The following is a 10,791-nucleotide window of genomic DNA, read 5'->3' on the forward strand; positions in this document are numbered from 1 at the left end:
AAAAATAATCAATGCTTTCTTTTTGTGTTAAATTTTTAGCGACTAGTTTAGCCTTAAAGGTTTGCACCAAACTCTCTGTGTTATATTTCTTTTTAAATACCCATTTACAGTCTATGAGTTTTGATTCAGGAGAAAGATCAACCAAAATTTATGTTTTGTTTGACAAGATTGAATCCATTTCATCATATATGCTACTTTCTGAAAAGCTACATCCTTTGAAGACATAAATTCTTTAAATGTTTTTAGATTGTCTTCAACATTTAATAAAATAGGTGACTTTTATACATTTTGATTTTACTTCCTTTCACAAACAATGCTAATGCTTGTAAGTAAACGGAATCTGGATCTAAATGCTTTTTTTTATGGCTCTTTGACTTTAATTAGGCTCAATTTAAGTATTATTATTTTTTTTTTTACTAGATGTACCAGAAGGCATATCATTTTAATCACAATTTGAAATTAAGATATTTTGTTCACAATCAAATCTATGACTGTAGTAAAAAGAAGTCGCAAAGGGGCGCTCGCTAGTTGCCATGTGGAACTCTGGTTGGTTGCTACGTGGATGTCTTTAATTGTTTCAGATGTTGCGTTGCTTGATTTTGAGATGTTGGTTTGGGAAGTTGAAGGGGGTTATTTGGCTGGGTTTGTCAATTAGTTTGGCGAGGTTTAGGGATGGATTTTGGTGTGGCTTCGGGTTAGGCGTGCCATATGCTTGATGATTTTAGCGTCGCACCTGTTGCTTAATGTGAGCTTGTTATCCCTGGTGTACAGAGGGATACGTGTATGGCTGAAATGGGTGCCATGTTTTTCTTTTTTCAGCTCAAACTCATTTTTCCTTTCTTCCTGTATAGAGTCCTTTCTCTCTGTCTTTTTTCCTCTATGGGACGACACGGGTAGGCTTTAGGATTGTAATTTTCTTTGTACGAAGAGGAAGAAGAAAAAGAAAGTGCACTTTTTGGAAGTTCTGACGGATCCAAGAGAAGATAGGAAAGAGTTCAAGAAATAGCTACTGAAGATTCTTGCTAGAAATTTACAAAACAAAAATAAAAATCTGAACTTTTCTTTGAAGTTTTTGGTTTTTTATTTTTGGGTATTTTAGCTATTATTTAGCTGATTTGATTATGGGTTTTGATGAATGCAAAGTTTAGGTATTGGGAGAATGTGGGAATTAGAAATTTTGTTTAAATCTGAGTCTTTTTTTTTCCTTTGTTTTCTTTGCTCTCCTTTGTCCCTTTCTTTCCTCTTTTTTTCTCTTTGCTACCATGAGCCGCAAAGGTGGTGGCAGCGGCGGTGGAAGACGTAGAGGTGAGGAGTCAGGGGTTTTGATCCCAGACAATGCAAAGAAAACAATCTAAAGGGAGATCACAGGGAAGAAACTGAACGATGAAAAAATCTATGCAGTGCTCAAAAAGTGCTCTGTGGATCTTAATGAAACTACTTAAAAGGTTCTTTATCTGGGTAATAATTGCACCACGGTAATATTCAAGCCTCCAAGGTAATTTCATTCCTACCATTTTAATACTCTTTTTATTTTGTTTAAATTTCAAATCAAATTGCCAAATAAGCTGTTTAAATTTAAACAATAAAATGAAATGAAAAACCCGAAGTTTGTTTCTGAGTTTTGACTATTATGGACTATGTATCTACTTACAGGACTGCTACTTACATCATTCGAACAACATTAGGTGCTCGATCCATGTTGAAGATGCTCCTTGATGCTGCCGGAGGTAACCCTTTCTTGCCCATTAATTAGTTGACTTTCTTTTCTTTGTTATGTTTGCCGCAAGGTTATCCCTTTTTCATTTCCAATGCTAGTGATTTTGGATTTCCCACAAACGTTTTTTTTTTACTCTTTAAATGCACTTTTCATGAACAAGCAACTAACATTATTATATGATTTTGGTCCTGACTAGGTATTGTTATTACTATTGATGGAAATGCCATTTTACGTGAGTTAGATCTTGCACACCCAGCAGCAAAGGCACAATATCCCACCATGCTTCTTTATTTCATTTTCTTCAGATGTGAATGCTTTTATTTTTTTCCCCTTATCTTTATGATTTCCATTCTTTCTTGTTCTACTCTGTGTTGATTTGTCATGGCAATCTATAATTGAATTGAGTCGCAAACGCAAGATGAAGAAGTTGGAAATGGAACAACATCTGTCATTGTTCTTGGTATATGTTTATGCAGCAGAATGATCATTTATAGTCTATGGTGGATATTCTTCGCATACATTAGTTTAGATTGCTATGTTAAAACATGCTTTTGAGAACTGGTATAATTTAAGATGCTAAATTGATTTTTAATGAGGTAAGCTTCAAGGTGGGAATTTAACCTTTCAAATGTGGATGTAATATCATTAAGGTTGCTTAGGGATCATGCCGTTGTCACTTATTTTTCTCTTTTGTGATGATATACTTTGCATGATATTGCATGGCTTTCAGTGCTTATGTTTGGAGTATTTTGGGTGTAGCTAGTGAGATGCTTCATGTTGCAAAAGCCTTTATCGACAAAAATTATCATCTTACAGTGACTTGTCAAGATAATGTAACTTAGAAGTGCTGCTAGATTGTTAACTTCTGCTTTTGAGTAATAACTTAGCATTTAATGAAGAGTCAATTCATTTACAGCATACAATAATGCTTTAGAGGATACTATAGCTGTGCTTGACAAGATTGCAATGCCCATTGGTGTCAAAGATCATATGTTTCCCCTGCAATTTTTTCCATAAAAACTTTTGAATCTTTTACCTCTTAGTGTAGTTGGCATTTGTATTCTTTTATATCTTTCACTATGCAGGTAATAATTCCTTCTTTGTTTTTTTACCTTTTAATTATTTTGCTTGCATTACTCTTTTTTATCATCGGGTCTAGACTTTTTCTATTTATCATCAGGTTTTGATTCATTGTCTAGCCTTATTTCCTATTTTTACCTCCGTTATCATTGCATTTGAGGGATTTGAAAAAAACATTTATAATGTAAGTCCTCATTTCTCCATTTACTTTGCTTCTACTCTTTTTTTTCATCATTGCGTTTTAAGTTTTCTGCTTCTATTGTTTTTCATTATCATCAGGTTTTGATTCCTTTATACAAGTATGCCTTCTGCCATGCAAATAAAAAGAGCAAAAATGAAAGCAATACAAGGATAAATAGAGTTATGCCGCCATATATATGATTCATGCTTTTTATTTTATATTCTGTTATTTGTTGTGAGGAATAGATTTTAAGACAAATCGTTGAATTAATTGCTCTCAGCTCTGTTTTATGTGTGTCTGGTTTTCCATTCGCACATTATTTAGTTTTATTTTTTGTTTCTTTCTTTTCTACTATGATGATTATGGTTATGCAATCTTACACAAGAAACAAATTACATTTCCGCTATCTACATGTACAAACTAGTTCTTTAACAAAATGAGGAAAAGAATTATAAGTTGAGGTCATGAGCATTAGCCGATTCAACTCTCTTAATACATGGGATTTAAATGTCTACATAATTTGTCTTATGGTGGGTTAAGCTGTGATCGTTTTCCTAACTTGGAATATTAAGTAAAATAACTATTTTACTCTCTTTCTTGGTTCTCTCTTTCTCATGGACATATTGGGTTTTATTTGATTGAATTATCTATTTACTTTATTTCCACTACTTTCCCTTTGTTTGTTTGTTATCTCTATCTCATGGACATGTTGACTTTCAGGTGATAAAATTAGCTACTTGACCTTATTCTATACTGCAAAATTTGTTTTATTCTTATAATTCAGATCTGTTGACTTTAACATATTTATGTCATTCTTCTAGCCTAAAATGACACAAAATTATCAAGAATAGTATTTTTATTGAAATGGAAAGAACGGATTCCTTTTTCCTCCTCCATAAAATGCTAGTAATTTCTATGCTAACCTTAAACATTATTAATGAAACTTAACCCTAAATAGCAAGATATTCATGAAAATTTGGATCATATCTATATGTTTCAAATACAATTTGCATTGTGTCTAATAAATCAGAGTAAAAATATCATGTTTAAACATCGACTTTGCGATCAATTGATATGCATTCCAACTTCTTTATTTCAAATTTTTCTTTTTTAGCTAAAATTGAAGATCCTTGCTAATAGACTCTATGTTCAGCTGAAGTATCCATTTTATATATGTTTAGTCATTCTATAACAATACATATGCTATACTTGTTAGCTTTGCATATTTATTCTTAAATTGATTTGATTTTCAACAAAAAATTGATAAAATATTATGAGGAGACAATCTTTCTTTTTAAACTTATTTGAAATTGTTGGTCCCAAAGATGTGTGCTAGAGGAGGGGTGAATAGCACTTTCTGAATGTCACTAAACTTAACTTCTAATTGGAAGCTAGTTAAAGGTCGATGATGAGAAGTTAAATGCCATATGCAAGAATGATTTAAAGAATAATGAAATGACAAATAAAAGAGGGTAGACAACGCACAAAGATTTATAGTGGTTCAGTCTCTTTGATCTACATCCACTGTCTTGATCTTCTAATCAAGGATTTTCAAACCAAATCACTAGAATCGATGGAATTCTCAAGCTTTCACCAAACTTTTATAATGGTTTTTTATAGGCTCGGTCACAACCTTTAACAATGATTTTTTCGGAGATCAATCAAAACCCAAAACTAACTTTTCTAATGCTTAGTTAGGACCTCCAACAACAACCAAGCTTAATTAATCCCCTTAGAGTGCCTCACACACTCTAAGTAATCAAGGATTATAGATATAGAGAAGTACCTATGATCACTAAACTGATCTGAATGGTTCAAGATGAAATGTTAAACTCTATTACAAAGATTTGAGTGAAGTGTAAGAAGGATTAAGAGAATTTTTGCTTTTTTGGGTTCTTTTTGTTCTTGGAAGCATCTCATTATCTTTTTAGCCGTTGGAGATGTCTTTTATAGTTGAAAAATCAACTCTGATGGATGCTGATAGCCTCAGACCATTGGAAATAGTTTAGAGTCCTTTCTAGTTGTTAGTTTGTCTTCAGACATTCAAATTCAAATTCTCAGACAATGTGCTTTTAGCTAGCTAACTATACTTCTTAGTCGATTAAGTCTTCTTTGTCTTGCAATTTGCTTTACTTTGTTAATAGATTAAGTAAGACTTTAACTGATTAAGAGTTTACTGCCTTTGAACCAACCAATTTCACTTTTGGATTTTTGCTGACTAACTCTCTTGGTTATCTGACTAAGAGATTTCTGTTTGTGGCTCATTTGTAACTCCTTATTCTGATGAGTTTTGATGTTTGCTTTCTAGTAATTAATTTATTATTGACGTACATTTTCATCCTACACACTCAAGTAGTATAGTTAGACATTAATGACTGAGAATGTTTTGTTATCATTAAAAACTTATGGAGCTAACATAAATTTCTTTTAACTTTATTGAGCAATATTTGATATTTTAATTTGTTAACATTTTGTAATTTTATATTTACAGGTCACTATCCAAAAGACTTTTATGAGATCTTTGAAACCTCTGTGTAAACTTTTTGTTCACCTTTTGTGTAGTTGGTAATTGCAAAACATAATGCCTTCTCCTTTTTGTATGAATGCAAAAGCTTTAAAGATCACAGCTCTAGAACAACATTTTAGTTCACGTTTGGTATTGAACAAACATCACATAATCTTAGCAATTGCAAAACAGTAAGCCTTTTCCTTTTTGTATGAAGGCAAAAAACTCTCCTTCATGCTTCAATCATAACCTTTGTTTATAACTAGAATTTTACCACAATGTTTGCAATTACAGTGTATATGTTTCTAGTAACAAAATGTTATGTATAATTGAAATATTTATCGATCACTTTATATAATCATTCAAAATCACATATATATTCCACGAACTACTCAACAAATAGATTATAAAAAAAAAAGATATTTGTCCTTACCACAATGCACGAGCAGAATTCTAGTTTATTATTAAAGTTATACATAACTTATTTACAATGAACTTAACATGTATAGACTTTACAATAACATTTGATTGTAAATTTAAAATTCTAAATGCTTTAGAATGTTGGGTATAACCAACAAAAATGCCTTTAATTGGTTTAGGTTTAAGCTTTGCTCTTTGTGGTTTAGGAATTTTATAAAAGGCTAAGCGCTTCTACATTTTAAGATACTCCAAGTTTGGTTTTTTTTCCATTCTAAAATTTATAAAGTGAAATCTTAATACTTTGAGAAGGAACTGTACTAAGTATATGACATGCTGTTAATAAAGTCTCACCCCATAATTCATGAGATAGATATGCATTCAATAACATAGCATTTGTGATGTCAACTAAAGTTCTATTTTTTCTTTCAGCCAATTTATTTTGTTGTGGTGAATAAATAGCGTTTTTTTTATATATCAAACCATGTTCTTCACAAAAATTATCAAATTCTGTAAAAAAAATTCTCCCCTTCAATCACTTCTTAAAATTTTGATTTTCCTACTTTTTTATTTTTCACAACAAATTTATATTTTTTAAATTTCTGAAAAGCTTCACCTTTTGTTTTAATTTGACATAAGTGAACCTAAAATAATTATATATGAAAGTTATAAAATATCTCTTTCAACCTCTTGTTAATTTTCCATTTAATTCATATATATCATAATGCACAAGATCTAATAATTGTGAGTTTCTTTTTACACTATGAAAAGGTTTCTTTTTCATTTTTGCTTGTTTGCATATTTCACATTTTTCTAAGTGTTAATTCTTGCATGCAATATAATCACTTTTAGACATAAATCTCATAGAACTAAAATTTAAATGTCCTAGTTTAGTATGCCACAATAAAGAATTGACCTCAATGGTATAATTAGAAAGCATATTTATTTTATCAATGTTGAACTTGTACATGCCATCACAAAAGTATCATTCTCCTACAAATAGGCCACTCTTGGATACGATTACATTGTCATATTCTATTACAACTTTAAATCTTTTCTTTACAAGCAAACTAGTAAAAACTAAATTTTTTTGAATTTTAGGAACATGGAATACATTGGGCAATGTCAGTTTTTGTTCAAAAGTGAAATTCAACTTGACAGTCCCTTGTCCTTCAACTTTGACTACAACATGATTTCTAATTAAAACATCTTTTGGTTTATTAACTTCTATTTAAGTATTGAACAAGTTTTCATCAATACATACGTGAATTGTAGCACCAGAATCCAACCACCAATCTTTACTGTTATTAGAACCAACAATCATATTCAATTTTGTTATCATTCTAATATTCATAGTAGAAACCGTGGTAACTTATTCCTTGATAGCTTTTTCTATTACATTTGCTTTTTCAGGATTTTCGAAACGAAAATTCTTTCCTGCCTTCCTAGATCTACACTCACAAATCATATGATCTTTCTTTCCACTATGAAAATAATTTATATTTTTTTAATTTTTTTTAAAGGTGTATTTTGAAATTTTCAATGCAAATGACTTGGATTTCGTAGAATTGTTAGAGTTATGATTCTTTCCAAAATTATTATAATTCTAACTCACATGATTCACAATAGAATTAGAAGGTTGAAATAATGCATCATGTGCGTGTGTTTCACATTTTAGTTGCATCTAAGTTATCAATTGTTTTACTGATAGAGAATCAATAGAATACAAAATCTTTTTTCGATAATTGTTCCAAGATTGAGGTAGTTTAGAAAGAATTGTACATATTTGTTGCGCATCAGAACTTTAACCTTAAGGCCTTTTAGTTTTGAAACTAAAACTTATAGTTCATGCACTTGATTCATGATATGCAGATAGTCATTAATCTTAAACTTGAAATATTTTAAGGACAAAAATTTATCAGTATCTCGTTTTTCGTTCTTGTTAGTAGTTTCCAAGATTGTCCAAATTTCCTTTGGAGTCTTTAGATTGAAGTAGAGATTTGTCAAAGTATTTAGGATATGTCCATGGTATATCAATTCATTTTCTTCACATTTTTTCCTTTTTGCCTTTCGTGCATCAGAATCTTCATTTGTTGGTTCTGAAAGTGCTATAAGACTTGGGTACAAAACATAATAAATCTTTAAAGTCGTGAGCAACTACACCATATTATCCCTCTAGCAAGTGAAATTGGTTCCATCAAACTTATCAGGTTTGATGAATTCTATTCATGATTTGAAACCTCTAGTTTGGATTAGACTCCATTGAAAACAATTCTTTAAAAATGTTAGAAAAGTAGCATAAGAAAATAAGTAAAAAGGTTTAAGGCGTGCTATAACACACTGTTTTTATAGAGTTATTATCTACTATAAGTCTATTACAAAATTTTATTGAAAGTTGAAGTCTGTTTTGGATGTACGTTCTCTTTTAGAAACAATAAACTAATTTGTTTCAAAATTGTGTCTGTTATGTTTCAACAGTTATATTTGTTGAAAACACTTAAACGATTAATCAATTTATTTCAACATTTGTGTTTGTTGAAAACATTTTTCTTTATTTTAAGAGTTATGTCTTAATATGAACAATCACATTTGAATAAAACTTCCAACAAACCTAAATATCACAAACTATCTAATACTAATTGTTTATAAGTAGATACCCATTAGGGGATGCAGCTCGAATGATGGGGATTGTTGTGAATGAAAATGACTGTGTTAGAGATTATATAACGCCGAGTGGAGATTAGGACTTGGCTATCTTAGCGAACCCATTTCCAAAGGAAGACCTTCAATAAATTGCAAGTTCAATAGCTCCCCTTTTTAACAGTCCACCTAAATGAACCTTATTGGGTTCTTTCTTCATCTGGAAATTTTACTGTAAATTTTGCATATGAAGCTTTGAAAAAGTCAATTAACTCGAACACAAGTATTACTAATGGCGAGTGGAATTTAGCGTGGAAATGGTAGGGCCCTCAACATATATGCATGTTTCTTTTACAATGCCTTCACAATTGGATTCTCACCAACCAAGAGAGAATGCGATGTCTTTTGTCGAATGAGGCCATTTGCTTTCAATGTCAATTGGAAGAAGAATCAATCTTGTATTTTTTGTAGGATTGCCCAGGTGCAAGTGTTTTATGGCTTGGACTTCTACCTTAAAATGAACAAGGTTAGTTCTTTTATTATTTATGTCTGATTGGCTCTCTGTTAATCTTAGTAATTACAAGAAAATTGTGTATGGGATATCTTGGAAAATTGTTTTAGGTATTGCATGTTGGTACTTGTAAAAATGGAGGAACTTATTGATTTTTGAAGATTGATCAATTCCTATAAAGGGACGTTTAAGTCCGATTAGAAGTATGGCTATTGCAATTCCTAGTTCCATGGTTATTCTTTTAGTGCCTGGTGGAACACTTAATAGGAGAGAAGAAATCTTGGTGGGTTGGTTTTCACCACCAACAAGATGGGCTGCTGTGAATTCAAGTGGAGCATACCGGGGTACTATAAACAGAGTTGTTGCAAAAAGAGTACTTAAAGACTCTGGAAGCACATGGCTTGGTGGCTATGCATGCAGTTTGGGTAAATGTACAGCATATCGAGTGGAATTATGGGGAGTATACAGTGGACTTTGTTTAGCATAGGAATTAGGATTCCGCAAGATCAAATTACAAGTTGACAACAAGATGGTGGTACAAGCAATTACCTCATCTTGTCACTTATGTTCCAATTCGGACTTGATTTGAGCAATCTAAGAGCTTTTACATCAGCAATAGGAAGCAAATACATGTCAGATATATTGAGAAGGCAACAAGCTAGCTGATTTGATGACCAACAGAGGTTTTGAGATAGATGATGATTTTCAATTGTATGATACCCCTTTATTAGAAACCACAAGCTTGTTGTCAAACAATATATTTGAGATTTGTTTCCCTTGCGTGATTAGATTATAAAAGTATTTTCGTTTAAAAAAAATAAGTACTTTTTACAAAACGAGAATGAGATAGATGATTTTTTTTCCTATTATGTTAATAACATTTTTTAAACAATTGACATCGTCAAAATTGATTCACATCATAAATTTTAATTATATGTTATATTTCAATTTATTGCATCATCGATGCACAATTAATTAAGATAATAACAAAGGTATACAGAATAACTTTTTCTTAAAAAATTGCTTAACAAAATTATTGTCATGTGAATAAAGTAAAAGCTGTATTTCAATAAAACTAGTTCGCTTCTTGAGCGATGGATGGTAAAAATTTTTTCCCAATTGAGTTTAGAATATTTTGTGAAATGGATAAGCTATAGTAATTATATTATCATATTTAATTATTGGTGTATATTAACATGTATATAACTGTTGTTATTATTGCCATTTGGGTGGTATTTGTGGTGGTGCTTTCATGCAAAAACACACCTATAAATAGCTTAACAAAAAAGTAAAATTTTAAATAAAATCTCTAAGCTTATGCTAGAAGAGAAAGAGAGAGTTGGAAAATGGAGAAGAATCTAAAAGCTTGTGACTTTGGACAAATTCAATAAGCCACTTGTCCCATATATAAAATGTCAAACAAAATCTAAAAAAAAAAAAAAATTGGTCCAAACCCTGTCTCATGGTACCTCAAGCTCACGCCTGAAAAACTCAATTCTATCATATCTTAAGTCCACACCTCAAAAACCCAATCACTTATCAAGTCAAAAACCCTCCAACCCTAACCCCATCAAACTTGAAGCCCACGCCTCAAAAACGTAACCCCATCAAACTTGCAACTCACGCCCTAAAAATCCAACAATGTGTCAAGCCTAAAACCTTGAAGCCACGTATTAAAAGAGAAAAATCTAAAATCTATCGAGAGAGAAGACGAAGATAAAAAGATAAAAAAGTAACAG

At 31.2% G+C, this 10,791-nt stretch overlaps 1 long non-coding RNA gene across 1 annotated transcript; it reads left to right on the top strand.

The window, feature by feature from the left end:
- Positions 1 to 481: 481 nt before the first annotated feature.
- LOC18595379 (uncharacterized) lies at positions 482 to 9,827 on the top strand. The gene is made up of 3 exons (XR_001928351.2): positions 482 to 1,495; positions 1,654 to 1,727; positions 1,914 to 9,827. It is a non-coding gene; the product is annotated as an uncharacterized LOC18595379 (long non-coding RNA).
- The last annotated feature ends 964 nt before the right edge of the window (positions 9,828 to 10,791 follow it).

The sequence above is a fragment of the Theobroma cacao genome, chromosome 6, assembly GCF_053813885.1.
Source record: "Theobroma cacao isolate CCN51 chromosome 6, ASM5381388v1, whole genome shotgun sequence".
Lineage (NCBI taxonomy): Eukaryota > Viridiplantae > Streptophyta > Magnoliopsida > Malvales > Malvaceae > Theobroma > Theobroma cacao.